Raw genomic sequence first — 17,420 nt, forward strand, 5'->3', positions numbered from 1 at the left:
ACTAAACAATATCTAAGATTGCTTTACAACATGTGCACATGGAATCTGTGATTCCATGAAGAATCTATAATTTATAAGATTGCTTTTGTTCTTATATTTTAATAATCTCTGTATTTTTAATACTAGAAATTTTATCATATTTTAAATGATTAATATTAGTATTGCATATTGTAAAAATATTTGAAAAAGTCTATTGAGATGAGGATGTATTTTCAAAACATGATTTCTCAGCAATACTTTTGAGTACCTACAATTGCTTGTAGGGTGGGAGGAAAAGAAAATGTGTAAGTAAAGCTTTTTACGACTTCTGCTTGTTTGAAAACCTTAATTTCTGGGAGAAGGAAGAAGAGTAAACAAATAAAAATAACTTTTGCCAGGATCAGAGAGCACTGTCAAGCTTTCATGTAGTTCATCCACTTGTGATCTTATCCACTTGACTAACTGAAGACAACTTACAGAAGGGATTGCTTTTTTAATTATGATGGAATACATTCCTTGGTAAATCTATAGTCTTGGCATGTGTTATAGCATAAAAAATAGCTGTAAACTGTTTTGGAATTGAACTTCCCTTTGGTAGGATTACGGGGAGAAAAGAATTCAGTATCACTGAATTAGTCTTTTGAGGTAACTAAGGAAAACTTGATTGCTCTTTGGCAGGTAGCAGTAGGCAGTGGAAAGCCCCGTGGTCTCGGATGGCATACCTTGATTTTGAAGCCTTCCTCTAATGCTTACTCAGGTCTCTGGTCTTGAGCAAGTTTCTTAATTCTTCTGAACTTTGGTGAGTTCTTAGCAAGAACTGGGATAATCATGACCTCCGGATTTCTGTGAGGGTTAACATGGTAAAAAGTAAAATCCGGGGCTTCCCTGGTGGCACAGTGGTTGAGAGTCCGCCTGCCAATGCAGGGGACACGGGTGCGTGCCCCGGTCCGGGAAGATCCCACATGCCGCGGAGCGACTGGGCCCATGAGCCATGGCCGCTGAGCCTGCGCGTCTGGAGCCTGTGCTCCGCAACAGGAGAGGCCACAACAGTGAGAGGCCCGTGTACTGCAAAAAAAAAAAAAAAAAAGTAAAATCCTTAACATAGTAATTCTGAGCCATCGGCACTGACTGCTGCTTTCCTCTCCTTTTGGTTTGCTTTTTTCCCCTCACCGGCAAATAAACTATTGGTGAACTATCACACACTCACTGAACTTTACCTACTCCAAAAGTTGATAGACTTTTTTACAACATTGTGGAATGAAGGAAGAATAAGTGAATGACTGAAGAATAAGACTGTGCCAACATACTAGGGTGTGGTTTATGTTTGAAAACATTTCCATAATGCAGAATTTTTAAGCAAAAACAAAGGAGTTCAAGGGCAGCAGATGAAATGTGAGGTGGCATTAGTAGCGCGTTCCAAAAGGACGTCTGGGGTGTGATTGTTTCTGTTTCCTCTGGTCTGGGTGATTTACCAACACTGTTCAGCATCTTTATGTTTACTTCTGGAGATCAAAGCTCTTCAGCAGCTCTAATCCCCACACACTTAGAACAAATAGCATCTCTTTAAAAGCCCAGCAGTTCACTTGGTGTATACAAAAGACTAATGTGAAAGTGACTCTGATAACATTTTAGGATAGAAATACCAATTATTTTATATAGATTATTTAGAAAATATTTGTATCTGAATATCCTAATGCAGAAGCAATATTTTTAAAAAATTTACACTTTGACAAATAAGATTACATTGCACCTGTGTCTTACTTGTTATGTCATAAAGAAATTGAGGCTTTTAAAGAAGTAGTTACATTATAGATGTCTTTATCTTAAACCTGAGATTTTTGTCCCAAACATTTTGAAATAAATTGCAATATTAATATCTATAACAGTGGAACATGGAAAAACAGCAGAACAACATAAAGAATTCCTTGAGTTTTAGACAAAGTATTTTTGACAGTTTATAAAAATCAATCATGAATTGATTATTTTTACATTATTTAAATAAATAACCTAAACATCACAAGGCTGACAAATGCATTTTATTGCTCCAACTGTAATTAACCAGTTTCATTTGTTGAGTAAAATCTGGAAGTAGAATTAGATGAGAGAAGATTGCGGGCTGCAGATGGTAATTTAGCACCTAAGCTAGAGAGTTCTCTTACCTTCTCCAAAGAATCCCAAAGGCGGAAGACTGTGACATATAAAGAGAAGAATAGCTAAGAAAGTTGTGATATATGAGGAGAATGGGATAGAAGGTTATATATGAAGATAACGTTTTCTTCTCAAAATAAATCAGCAGTGATTAAGTTCCTACCCTCGAGCAGCTCATAATGTAGTAGAGGGGAGGATAAACCTGTAACTAAAGAAGTACAAAAAGAAAATGTCACACGCAAAGAATACCTAATGTCATTACACATTAAGGAGGTACAAACTATGAGCTCAATAAGATACTTCTCCACACCTACTAGAAAGGCTAAAATTTTTTTGAAACTTGCAACGTCAACTACTAACAAGAATATAGAACAATTAGGACTCTTGTGTGTAATTGGTGGGAGTGTAAAATTGCGTTACCTGTGTATTCCAGACATACATTTTAGGTGGCATTGGGAGCTAAGAGAATATGTTTTATTCATTTACTGCTTACTTAAACTAGGACATGATATTACATGTTTGTTCCTCCCTGGTCCAAAGTACTGGTTTTCTATTTCCCCTAATTTTACTGATGGAATAAAATCCTTAGTTAAGACTTGATCTCATTCAAATACATGTTATGGCATTTGGATGATGACATTTAAGTGTCTCTGATATACCTGGAAACTATTGAAATTTTCCATGAATCCAGTGAGCAGTTTTTTACTAAAGTCTTTTTGAAGTAAAGTAAGTTCCATAAAATTTATGGTTAAGATAAAGAAATTGGTTAACCATGTTCCCAGTAATCTCGGAGACCTGAATATTCTCAGTTCCCAGTATTCACCCTGAGGACACCAAAGTCTGGGTGTCTGCACAAGAAAGCAGAAGAAGGTGCTGGGTGGAAGTGCATCAAATGCACAAAAATGTTTATTGCATGCACCTATTAGGGTCTGATTCTAATTGGACTGTAATTTGCATGGCTGGATTCTCATACTTTTTTTTTTTTTGCAGCTAATAGCATCTGTTACCAGTTAGTTTCACACAATGATTTGCTTGACTGAAAAGTCAATATTTTTTTAATTTACTCTAAATTGAGAGGCTGGATTTGTACTCTCTATTCCATTCCTCTTTGAGCCAATCAGAGAAGTACAATGCATATATGTAGTATGCATTTTCCTGCCTAATTATTAAAATTATTCTTATATTGCCTTGGAAACCATAGGCAGTTACCTAAAGAAGAATACATTCATATTCTTTAGCTAAGAGTTCAGATTTCAAAAGGTCAAAAACTTGATGATTGGCCACAGCCAAAATCTTATCTTTGCTTCTTATTGGTAATTTCCTGGCCATCTCATAAAAAGCATGGCAATTACGCCAAAGCCATTGGAAAGATGGTTTTGATTAATGTCATCCCATTTTAAATGTTTTCTCTCACTGTTGTTATAATATTAATCTAAAAAAAGCTATCAGTATAACTGTTCATATATTCAAGAAATGACCATGTTAAGGTGTTCAAAGTTCAATATTGTACTGCGGCATAGTAGAATTCTCTAAAATTAGCAGAAGGTGAGATCATTATTAAGTTCATTATTTATTCAAGGTTCTTCAATTTTGGAAACAAAGCTTGGGCATGATCTTTCACAATCTGTCACGTTCTAGGAGAACTTCACTGGCCTGCATGATATTCCTGCCACAGGATTCTGTGTGATTGGAGAAAAGAAATGATTAAAGACAGTCATTTCTTTTCTAAGAGGTTTTTAAATTGTGGTATTTAAAAGTATCATCACTGGAGTCAAACTTGCTTGTGTTTTAATACTGGCTCAGCTACTAGTTGTAAGCAAGTCACTATTTCTCTCCATAGCTGTTTCTTCATCTGTAAAATGGGGATAATAATAATACCTGTGTTAATGAGTTACTAATATGATGAATTATCTTAATAGATCTCCTAACAGAAATATCCTTCTATTACAGACATGAGTTTTCCAACCAATAAATGAATTTTGAAACTTTCCTTCATGTCATAATTTCAGGAAGCTCTTTTCTTTAATTCAGATGACTTACACAAGTGATATGGCTAAATAAACTTATAATGTCAGAAATAACTTGAACCCAACACTCAGGAACAAAATAACTTGACTTTATTGTACAGAATAATATAATTCTTTAAAAGACAAACTGTGAGATAACTGGTTGGAGTAAAATTTTCTCTGAATAAATGATTTTATTCACTTTTTAGAGAAAAAAATTCTTTGGAATATATTTTTAAACTACATTCAAATTCATCAAATGAACAGGAATAACTATTTGCAAAGAACAATTTATTAAATAAGTAGATCAGGAATCGTTTTTCCTACTTCTCTATTTTGAAACTTACAAACACCCGGCTTTTAAGTGCTTATCTATCTAGTGTCACTGGAATGCTAAACCGAGCAGTGTGCGATGTGGAATCTTTCCATACTATTTATATCCATGCCCTATGTGAACATATAGGAACTTGCCAAGGGTGATACTGAAAAATATTCAACAGCCTATGGCCCAGGGCCTGAGCAAGTAGAATGGACATGGGTTACAAACCACTGGTGTGGCCACCCTGTCATGCAGAGGCTCAACATTGATCCTGATCTAACAAAATCAACAGATAATAAAAACTAGTATTTCCTGTTTTGTGCCAGACACTCTTCTGATACTCTTATCTGCATTAATTGCTTTAATTTCCACCAAAATCCTAGGACTTAGGCACTATTATTGTCCTCCTCACGCAGCTGAAGAAACAAGCAGAGAGGTCAAGAAACTGGCCCAAGGACACACACATCATAAAGTGACAGAATCAGGCTCCAGTCTCTTAACTATTATGCTAAACACCCTCTCCTGTAATACTTATCCCTATTCCTGCTCTACATCTTGACTTTGAATTTTCTAATTTAGTAGAAATAAAGAGGTAGAAAAAAACACTTTGTTCTAACTTACATAACATGTAGAACTTGATTCTTGGTGCAAAGTACTTTTTACTGAACCTGAACAAATATCTTGCTGGAAGATTCCTAATGATGTCATTCTCACGATTTTAAAAAACTATTGTTAATTTTACTTCTGAAATATATTTAATTTTTACATTAAAAAGTATGATAAACCTGTTGGGGTTGTTTTTTTTAATTAAAAATTTTTATGTCTGCATGTGTATCATCCATTGAGTGGCCTGCAGATTTTTAAAGTTTCAAAAACACTGATAGAAGTTAAGAATATGTTTTTCTACTGGATGATTAAGGGGTATTAATTTTTCCCAGTTTCTAGAATGAAATGATCTGGAATTATGAGATAGATACTTACAATGTGGTTGTAAGGGATATTCAATTACCAGATGTGAGGTTTCTTGGGAATTCATTTTAATAAGTGATTTCCAATGCTTCACTTCTATTAGAAAAAAAGTTATTATTAGAATTTTTATTACTATAAACCTATGAATTTTATTCAAATCTAAGCATAGATCTCATCTTAAAACAAAAATCTGTATGCTTAGGATCATAGAAACCCTGTTAGCTATTACACTTAGAAGATAAACAACTAATTTTCAGTAAGTCAATTAATTAACACCATCATCAGATGGTGCTGGTTGGTATTTGTGTGTTCAAATCATTTTAAGTTATAATGAATCAGGAACTAAATAAGAGCATCTGTTGGTCAATGCTTTTTTTTTGCTCAGTTTTAAAATACTTAGCCCCAGTCATTATTTCTGATCACTAGATTTCAGATGCTGTGGATGGAAAAACTGGAAAAGCTGTGGCTGACTGCTTCATGTCCTGCTTTCCCTTCCCACACTGGGGTAACAGCACAAGGAGGGTGAGCAATGCTACACCCTGGTTACAAACACACTGGCACCCTGCTAGAGAGAATACTTGTGCGGAAGATCCATTTGAAAGTTATGCCATTTTTCTTTTGAAGTACAGACTTTTGTGTGACAAATAACAAAGTCAAGTAAAGATTTAATATTGCAGTAGAAGCAGTGAAATACTCTAAAAGTATCCTCTGACCCGTTATTCTTGTTCACTGAAGTGGTTGTCATGGAATAAGAGCCTTTGCGGCAGTGTGGTCATAAACAACCCATACTCTTTCTGTCTCATCATTCTTGGGCTGTGGTCATAATACTTTGATGCTTTTTCTAGAAAAATATTTTCCTTTCCTAATTCTGTCCCTTAGGCATGATTTCCACAGACTCACATTTGCAGAAACGATTTCTTCTAAAAAAGAAATCTAATTAAAACATTTATCAACTTTTCTTTTTCCAAAAGGGTAGAGTAACAAATTAGCCCTATAGTCTGCCATGCAGTTAATAGATGAGAAATAAAGATATATAATCATTTATTTTTAACTGCATACTTGGGAATAAAACACTTGTTGGGCTACAAGCCAAGGGCCTTTCAGAGATGATAGCTTATTGGTTGTGGTGAGACATGTCATAGAAAGTCCACTCTTATGTCCTAAGGGGACAGAATGCTCTGTCTTCCACCCCTAATTCCAAACATTAACCCAGAACTGGAGAAATCTAACACTTTGCATTATACCACAAAGCATATTTTTGCTAGGTTTTGAAAGATAAAGTTAATGTTTCATATATCAAATTTCATCATAATCTTATGAGAGAATGAAACTACTTGCCTGAAAGTATAATGACAGTAAGCCTAAGAAAAATATACATAACACAAAACAATGTAAATTATTTACTACTAGTTTCAGTCAGTGTTTACAAAATCAAAACCTGAGTGCAACAGCTGGTAACATATCTAATGGGTTCTATGCTTATTTCAAAAATAAAGGATTTAGCTCAGGATGGCTGAAGATGGCTGATTAAAGAACATGGAAATATAGTTGGTTCCATAGTTTATTGTTCTCCTAGAGTATAATCCTTATTATTCAAAGCAGAAACACAGACAGGCTTACTTCCTTTGCCAAACATACAACTTTTATGTAATTGTTCAATCAACATTAAAATTCAAAAATTCCCCTATTTTCTTCTTTATTTTGGAGTTTAGATTAGAATTTGTTTTTTTTAATGGAGAAAGAGATACTTCATTTTTTCAAAAAATGAAAAATATATTAAATGCAAGCCTGATTGTCTATCCCAGAGAGAAAGATAAACCAAAAATACATGAAAAGACAATTAAAATTATAATACATGTCAAAAACATCATTTGCCCAATGACTGATCAAAAATCACACTAAGATTTCAGAAGAGGAGATCATCATTAATGGTTACCATGGTTAAAAGAATTCATACAAGGAAAAAATTGAAATGAGCTTTGAAGGAAGAACAGGATTTGTATAAATAGGGTGGAGAGATTAGATCTGGTGAGCAATATGATACAAAGAATCATTGTATTTTTTGTGGTTATTTTGGTGGCTTAGAACAAGAGACATTTACTTCTTGCTCATGTAACAGTGCAAAGCTGATGTCTTTCCACTCTGGTTATTCAGAGACCAAGGGACCTTTCCTTGTATGGTTGTGTCCTTTAGGATCCTGTCATTATTTGAAATAAGGCAGAGGAAGGAAAATTATGCTAAGTGAAATAAGTCAGGCAGAGAAAGACAAATACGGTATGATATCACTTATATGTGGAATCTAAAAACTACAGCAAACTAGTGAATATAACAAAAAAGAAATGGACTCACAGATATAGAGAACAAACTAGTAGGTGCCAGTGGGGAGAGGGAGGGGGGGCAACATAGGGGTAGGGGATTAAAGGGTACAAATTATTATGTATAAAATAAGCTACAAGGATATATTGTACAACATAGGGAATATAGCCAATCTTTTATAATAACTATAAATGGAGTATAACCTTTAAAAATTGTGAATAACAATATAGTACAACTGAAACATATAATACCATACATCAACTTTACTTCAAAATAATACAAAAAAGAATACAATCTTCTTGAACTCCTTGATTGGACATGACACACACAATTTCTTCTCATATTCCATGGATGAGAACCAGTTACTCAGCTGCTCCTAAGTGCATGGGGAAGTAATCTCTGGCTAGACACCCACTTTCCAGAGTCAAAGAAGGGGAAGCACATGTCTATGAGTATAAGGAACTAAATGTTAGTGACTTGGTCTCTGACTTTGCTTCTCTTTCCATTTCAATCTAAATATTTTTCCCTGAGAAATTTCCTCCACAAACAGAGATTCCTTACCCTACTAAATGACTCCTGTGTTTTATCTTAAGCTCAGAATTTTCTGGAGATCAAGATCAGTAAAATCTACTGCTTGCTAAACCTATCTTTCCACTTGGTTATCCTTCAGGCATTTAAACACAACTTGTATAAACGGAAGTCATTAGCTTCTTTCCAAACTTTGTTCTCATGCTGTATTGTCCATACTTAAGTGTGGCTATACTATTGTACTAATTGCTCGAGCATTAGACCTGGAAGATATATTTGGCTCCTCTCAGTGTTTTGCCCCTTTTCAACTATTTGTCTCGTCCTTCCCTTCATCCCTATTCCTTTGTTTTCTGCCTGGGTTATTGCAGGAACATCCTGACTGGCCTTCCTGATGTCACTGTAGATGCCCTTCAATTCATCCATCCATAATTTTCTCAGGATGATATTTCCAAAATGTGTATCTGATCTTATTAACCTCCTGTTAATTCTCTTAGGATAAGATTCACCCACTTAGGTTGGCACACCAAGTTCAGACTCTGCTTATGTTGTTAGCCTCTTATCCCATTATTTTCCAATGTGTTTACCTAGCTAGGCAATTCCAAACTTTGCATGTTTCTATATATCCTTTCCACTTTATATAAAAACTCTTCTTCCTTTTCCTCCTTTTCCCTTGCCTCTTTCAGCTGTTAGTGTGTCCTTCCCTCCTGTCCCTCTCAAAAATCATATTATTTCTCCTGGAAAGAGTTATCCTCACTCCTTACTTACTGAGATTGGGATAGAAATGTTCACCCTGGCACCTACTGAGTCTTTCTATTCTAGGTGTCCTATAACCATGTCACAATTATTTTCTTCTGAAACCATTATGATCTCCTGGGAATTTTTAAGAAATGCCATTGAGCAACCCTCATTCCATATCAATGAAATCAGAATCTTCAGAGCTGAAATGTTTTAAAAGCTCTGTTAGTGGTTCTAATGTAAATCCCCAGTTGAAAACTGCTGATGAAGGGAATAAAGTGTAGGGCATTGCTGTAAGGCATTAGCTATTGAAGGAATTTTTTTTTTTTTAAAAGAGAGAGGTTAAAAAAAGAGGGAGGAATGAAGGAAGGGAAGGGGCACTACATTGTGGAAAAAAAAGAGGAAGAGTGGGAATAAATATTTACTAAATATCTACTTAGTGCCAGGTATTACATTGTATGATTTAAATATACAGGGATTTTTAATTGAGCTAAATAATTTGAAGTTTATTCCAGCCAGTGGGCAAACCCTTAAGTATTTCTCAGGAGCCCTTAAATATTACATGGAAGTAACAGTTGTGGTTACAATGACACTAATCCGTGATGGTGTGCTAGGTGAACTCAAATAAGGTATGAATGGGGTGAGATCAATAAAAAGTTAATAGCTTAATATTAGTATTAATTGAAACAGAATTATATAATAGTTTCTTATTAATTTATTTTTATTAATAAATGAGTTTATTCTTCCCAAGTGTATATTTCCCCAAAGTCTTTTTTAACACTGACTTCTGAGTGTGACTTTATATCATTTCAGTACATGTGTGCTGGTGAAGGCATTTATGTTTGTCTCTACGTTTGTCAGCAGTATTGCAGATTAAGCAGATGGGGTTAAAAATCATTTTTGCCCCATGTGAGCACATGAGCCCTGCATGTGGAATAGGTTGGAGTGGTACATATTGAGAAAGAAAATACTTGAAAGGGAACAATAAAGTAAAACTAAAAGGAGGAAAAAATGTTACAAGTGCTTCTAATTTAAAGTCTGATATTTAAATGTTTTAAAATTCCAGAAAGTTGATTGGCATTTAATATTTGTTAAGTTGCTATTTCAAATCTTTTCTACTGTTTTGGGTTGATTAATTCAAAGGTCAAAAAAGAAATCAGTATTGCTATGTTCAAATACAAAACCAGAGGCCTAAGTAGGTTAAAAAAAAAAGAAAAAAGATTGATACTATGGGGAAATGGCTATTGAACCTTAACTATAGCTTACTGTTCATTTCAAATTCTCTAAGTGATATTAATGAAAAACACTGCATTTTGTTGTTGAGCCACTGGATTAGCCAAAGCTGAAAGCCACCCTACCCCAGGACTTTCCAGATATTGATGCCGAAAATCCATGCAGTCCAGGCCAGGAGGAAGAGAGGAATGTCCTCAAGGCAAAGATGGCCTCAGCAAATGCTAGGGTGGTCCCTCTTCTGCTGTCTACTCCTGCCTCAGAGTTCCAATTGCTGGGATGATGGATGGGGTAGCACCAGGGCTCAGCCTTTCTAGGCAAGGGTCCAGGCTATCTGGCCTCTAAAGGAATTCTCCAACCCTCCACTCTCTGGAAAGAGGCTGGCATGGAGAAAACCTCAGGGTGTCCAATCAAGCCAGGGGAACCCCCTTGACTGTCCCCAAGTCAGCCCCACATTGGGCACCAAATTTGATGCCGAAAACTTGGCCTCTGTGCACCAGTTCCGAATTGAATCTCGGAGACAGAATTTTGGGTGAAGTAGAAAAGAATAGCCTTATTGCTTTGCCAGGCAAAGGGAGACACAGAGGACTCGTGCCCCTGAAAAAATGTGTGTCCCAACCTGGGAGGATTTGGTGAGGAGTTTTATAGCAATGGTTTATGGGTGGGGTTGTTGATAAGATTAGCGTGTGTGTGCAGGACCTGTACTCCTTTAATCTGGTCTCAGGTTATCTCTTGATGAGCTTCTCTGATTCCTTTAATCTGACCTCAGGTGGTCTTCTTTGGAATGAAGAATGCTAACTCCATTTGTTGGGGGTTTTAGTTCTATAAAGTGCTCAAAGATATTGGTATGTGTATCCCTTGAGGCAAACCAGGGCCCTGCCCCAAGGCTGCACTATTGTTTCTTGGCAGCTCCTCCTTTGTCTCTGCATCCCCTCCCTTCCCTGATTAGCAACTGTTTGAGTATGCCCTTTGGGACTCAGGGAAGGTCATGGAGGCTGGAGTGTGTTCCCTACAAACAAGGAACAGGAGATGCAGAAAGACTTCCGTGCCCAGGAACCCCACAGGGTTCTGCTCAGATTCAGTATGTGATAACAGAGTCTATGGAAGCTGTCTTGTGTTATGTATTTTCCTGTTCCAGTTTTCATAGTGAAGGTAGAGACACACTTGCTTTTCCCATAGTTGATTCAATAACTGAAGTATATAAAATCTCAAACAAGAGAGGGATGCAATGTCAGGTTGTACTGGAAATATAGAATTATGCTAAATAAATAATAAATGTGATGTATTTAATATCCAACTTATTTGTTTACCAAGAAAAGATGAATATATATTTGTGTGTATATTACATTTCTCAACTCCCAAGCATATCATTTGCCTCAGTGTATGATCACCAGGTCTTGAAACAATATCCCAAGAATACTATAGAAGTTGGGCAATAAATACCTTTATATGTTGGATGGATTTTGGAAAATCAGAGTTTCTGTTGACTACTGGCTAAGCAAATTTCTTTCTAATATTATTTTCAATGATCGTGTCACTCAGAGCCATATTCCTCATTTGCTATAGTTTCCTGAACTCACACATTATATAATTCATTCCCCTGAATATGTATATAACATACCTAGATATAGGAATATCTTTGAATTTATTACCTTTTTTTTCTGAAATGATATGCCATTCAGGGGGAAATGTATCTAATTATTATTTGTCATCAACATTCTCAGTAAGCCTTAGCAAAAAATTGTTATAAATAAAAATAAAATTACAGTTTTGTAGATATTTTTAGGCTACATCTATCAGATGGCCTCCAAAATAGGAGAATATGATGTTAGTACTTTTTATTGTTACCCAAGATATTTTTCATGTGAGATAGAATTGTCAGTTATGTTTAAAACAAAAACAAATACAAAAAAAGAGGCAAAGTGATTTGACTGCTTCTGCTCTCCATCATCTGTCAATTCCTCCACTGTCTACTACTGTACTTGCCTGATTGTCTACTGGCTAAAACTCCTTATCTACTTATCTTTTTGTCATGTATATGCAATGTAATTGTATCACAACATATGAGATTTTACCCAGAATACTCCAGAATATTCCTTAGGTTTAATACTTTATCTAGGTATCCACGAAAATAACTATAAGAGATCTGATTTTAGGGGAAAGTCAGAGAATGAAGGGGAAGTTTGAGGTGCTAGTGTTAGGTCCCTTCAAAGCACAGCCATCTGAGGTTACCTTTCTTCTTCTATTTATCTTGATGAATTTGTGACTCATCACTGTGCCCCAGTAAATAGAATAGTAAACTTTTATTCCGTAATTTGAGTAGTTCATACTGTAGGATTTTCCTCTGCATGGAATGCTGCTTCTTTACATTTTTGCTTTGTTCACTGCTTTTCATTATCTACAGCTTAGAAACTATATGGGAACATCTCAAATAGCACCCCAGCACCAGTCAGTTCTATTCTGTTACTCTACTTTCTTCATGGTAGTAAGCACATGTCTCACATGATTAGAATGTGAGCTCCATGGAAGCAAGTACATTGTCCATCTCTTATACAAATGAGCCTCTTGCATTTGTGATTTCAGGGGAGCTCATGTTTCTTTAAGGTTCTGGTGGTTCAGGCCGCCCAGGGCTGCCTCTAGCACAGTGACACCTTCGTGTGAATAGAGAAAGCCATCTTCTTTGGGTAAACTTGTTCGCGAAGTCACATCCTTCTGGAGAGATGACACCATAGGAGCAAAGCTTGACAGGTAGAATGAGCTAGTGGACCAGAAAAGCATGTGATTCTTGTGGGTACCCCCATGCTAGGATACTCCACTGGTTGGATAATCTGCACAATCCCATAAGCAGTGACACTGGTCCTGTTTCTGCTATAGTTCCCACCATCACTAAGACATTGGGGCATTGGGGATAGTGGGGGAATCACATCCACACTTAGAGAAGTGAGCCAGTTGTGGTGTCAGGACATAGGTCCCTCTCACCTCTCCCTTGTCCCCCACTCATGCTCTGATACTGACAAAATATGTGTCTTAGAGTATGGCAAAGGGCTGTGTCTTACTCATTTCTGATTCTTCATCACCTAGCATAGGATTCAAAATTGTTCAAGAAGTTTAAACTCATGTTAAAGGAAGAGAGGAGACTAGAGAAGGAGGGTTAATGCAAAGAAGAAAGAAGGAAGGGAAGGAGAGAAGGGGAGGAAGGGGAGGAGTGAGGGAAGAAGAAGAAGAGTAAAGTCCCATAGACTTTAAATGGACGTGGTTTGCTCACAGGGATTTATATTAGAAATAACCAGCTATAGTCACACAGCCACAGATGTCCTGTCCTTGAGGATCATCAACACCTGTTTGTTGACTCCTCTACTACAGCCTTATCCTAGCACCTAGCGATTCAACTTTGATCCTGTTCACCCAATCTCTCTACCCCATTTACCTCTGCATCTTTTAGCTTCTTTTATCCAAAGTCCAAAGATCATTTTGGACACATTTCTGCCAAATCTTAACATGCTCCTTTGCACAGTTTTACAGCTTCCTTTTCTGGCCCCTAACACCCCAGAGAATAGTGAGGAGACCTTGCAGTCCACATTGCCCTTATCAGTGTGCCAGTGGAAGCCAGCTGCCCTGCACCCAGAAACTGAGTGGGGCTTCAGCTTTCATTTGTCTGTTCATTCATTCAGCAGATGTTTCTTTCATGCCTACTCTGTGCCAAGCAGTGTTCTTCTCTGAAATAAACTCACCTTACCTCTAATCAGTCTTCTGACCTATGAAGGTGTTGTTACTGTTAGCCGATCGCCTCTCTGAGGCACAGCTCTCACAACACAGCGTGGACTTCTGACTGTCTTCCTGAACATGATGGCCCATGTTGCATATGCTCCTTTTTCTGCCTTATTTAACTCTAGTCTTTTCTCATTACTCAATAATTTCATACAAGCAGATGTTCTTTAGAGAAGATGGACTCCCATCCAGTCTTTTAAGGGTCTGTAACTCACCCAAGCAAAATATCTTCTTTTCCTTAAACTCTTACTAAACATTCCTGTTTCTGTCTCTGACTGAAATGTTACTTTATTGTCTCTTTATAGTTACAGACTTGGAAAAAATATTATTTTACTTTGGAAAATGAAAATAAGGTTGAAATAATTAGAAGATTTTAAAGCATTTGCTATTGATCTGAACATAATAGATTGGATTAACATTGCCTTTAGAAAATTGGTGTTTAAAAATATTAAAAATGTGTGAAGAAAAAGATGTTAACATGTCTAATGCATAATTAGAAGAGTCTCAGACCTCAGAGAGATTGGTACACAGTGTTGCATCCTGGGATTAAGTTTTGAAATTCCTTTAGGCCAGTAGTTCATAGGAGAAATCTAGAACAATTTGAAAATGATGATATAATGATTACATTGATGCTGAAGAAATGTCAACTCCTTTTACTAAGAGTAATTATTGTGCCTAATTTTGTCAAGACACAGAAATATTCAAAAGACTCCGGTGGGCAGGATCACACCATTCACTCTTGCATCCTCTGCATGTGCCCACCCATACATTGCATCATGGGTTCTCACACTCCTCTGTCCAAAGACCAACCTAATGAGTTTCTTATAAAGCAGATACTGGCCTCAGTCCAGAGATGCTGAGTTAGTAGACCTGGTGTCAAGCCCCCAATCTGAATTTTTTTTTTTTTTTTCTGTACGCGGGCCTCTCACTGTTGTGGCCTCTACTGTTGTGGAGCACAGGCTCCGGACACGCAGGCTCAGCAGCCATGGCTCATGGGCCCAGCCACTCCGTGGCATGTAGGATCTTCGCGGACCGGGCACGAACCCGTGTCCCTTGCATCGGCAGGCGGACTCTCAACCACTGCGCCACCAGGGAAGCCCCCAATCTGAATTTTTGATAATTACCCCTCGTGTTTCTGAAGCAGGTCACATATAAGAAGTATACAGAAACTCTGCTATACAAAATTCCTTACCGATAAATGGTATCAATAATCACTAGTGGAATTTTTAAACATTTTTAATAACCTTCCTCTGGCTAAAAGAATTAAAGCAGCTATAAAATCTTTGTGTTATAATAAAAGAACCTTCAAATCTCCATTAAAATCTGCAGGTGTTAAGTGTAATTATTAACCAATCAACGATTAATGAATTTAATCTATTTGTCATCATTACTTATGGTAATATTTTAAAATGTCTAAATACAATACCAATTCACTCTGTTGGAATACTATATAGAATATATGTAGCATTCACATTGTATCAGTGTAGAATCCATTCACTCACATTTTATCACTTTAAGGTGGAAAAGGCTTGAGAAGTAGAGTAGTAGTGAGAGTGGTGATCAACATGTAGCCATAATCCTCAGAGCACACAATTAGCCTTAGATTTGATATCTTTCATGTTAGGCTTTCAGTGTTCTTTTTTTAAAATTAATTATTTTTTTATCATCTTTATTGGAGTATAATTACTTTACAATGTTGTGTTAGTTTCTGCTGTATAACAAAGCGAATCAGCTATATGTATACATATATCCCCATATCCCCTCCGTCTTGCGTCTCCCTCCCACCCTCCTTATCCCACCCCTCTAGATGATCACAAAGCACTGAGCTGATCTCCCTGTGCTATGTGGCTGCTTCCCACTAGCTATCTATTTTACATTTGGGAGTGTATATATGTCCATGCCACTCTCTCACTTTGTCCCACTTACCCTTCCGCCTCCCCGTGTCCTTAAGTCCATTTTCTACATCTGTGTCTTTATTCCTATCCTGCCCTAGGTTCTTCAGAACCTTTTTTTTTTTATTCCATAGATATGTGTTAGCATACAGTAATTGTTTTTCTCCTGACTTACCTCACTCTGCATGACAGACTCTAGGTCCATCCACCTCACTACAAATAACTCAATTTCGTTTCTTACTATGACTGAGTAATATTCCATTGTATATATGTGCCACATCTTCTTTATCCATTCATCTGTTGATGAACAGTTAGGTTCCTTCCATGTCCTGGCTATTGTAAATAGTGCTGCAATGAACATTGTGATACATGACTCTTTTTGAATTATGGTTTTCTCAGGGTATATGCCCAGTGGTGGGATTGCTGGGTTGTATGGTAGATCTATTTTTTTGTTTTTTAAGGAACCTCCATACTGATCTCCATAGTGGCTGTATCAATTTACATTCCCACCACCAGTGCAAGAGGGTTCCTTTTCCTCCACACCATCTCCAGCATTTATTGTTTGTAGATTTTTTGATGATGGCCATTGTGACTGGTGTGAGGTGACACCTCATTGTAGCTTTGATTTGCATTTCTCTAATGATCAGTGATGTTGAGCATCCTTTCATGTGCTTGTTGGCAATCTGTATATCTTCTTTGGAGAAATGTCTATTCAGGTCTTCTGCCCATATTTGGATTGGGTTGTTTGTTTTTTTTTTGATATTGAGCTGAATGAGCTGCTTGTATATTTTGGACATTAATCCATTGTCAGTTGTTTCGTTTGCAAATACTTTCTCACATTCTGAACGTTGTCTTTTCGTCTTGTTTATGGTTGTCCTTGCTGTGCAAAAGCTTTTAAGTTTCATTAGGTCTCATTTGTTTATTTTTGTTTTTATTTCCATTTCACTAGGAGGTGGGTCAAAAAGGATCTTGCTGTGATTTATGTCATAGAGTGTTCTGCCTGTGTTTTCATCTAAGTTTTATAGTGTCTGGCCTTAAATTTAGGTCTTTAATCCATTTTGAGTTTATTTTTGTGTATAGTGTTAGGGAGTGTTCTAATTTCATTCTTTTACATGCAGCTGTCCAGTTTTCCCAGCACCAGTTACTGAAGAGGCTGTCTTTTCTACATTATCTATTGTTGCCTCCTTTATCAAGGATCAGGTGACCATATGTGCATGGGTTTATCTCTGGGCTTTCTATCCTTTTCCACTGATGTATATTTCCATTGATCTATATTTCTTTTTCTTTGCCAGTACCATACCATCTTGATTACTGTAGCTTTGTAGTATAGTCTGAAGTCAGGGAGCCTGATTCCTCCAGCTCCGTTTTTCTTTCTCAAGATTGCCTTGGCTGTTCGGGGTCTTCTGTGTTTCCATACAAATTGTGAAATGTTTTGTTCTAGTTCTGTGAAAAATGCCAGTGGTAGTTTGATAGGGATTGCATTGAATCTGTAAGTTGCTTTGGGTAGTATAGTCATTTTCACAATGTTGA

General features: G+C 36.7%; 1 long non-coding RNA gene across 1 annotated transcript in view; it reads left to right on the plus strand.

Moving 5' to 3' along the window:
- LOC308615248 overlaps positions 1 to 17,420 on the plus strand; it is a 164,958-nt gene that overhangs the window by 111,599 nt on the left and 35,939 nt on the right. The window lies entirely within an intron of this gene.

Source organism: Mesoplodon bidens (genome assembly GCF_964165515.1).
Source record: "Mesoplodon bidens genome assembly, chromosome: 1".
NCBI classification, from domain to species: domain Eukaryota; kingdom Metazoa; phylum Chordata; class Mammalia; order Artiodactyla; family Ziphiidae; genus Mesoplodon; species Mesoplodon bidens.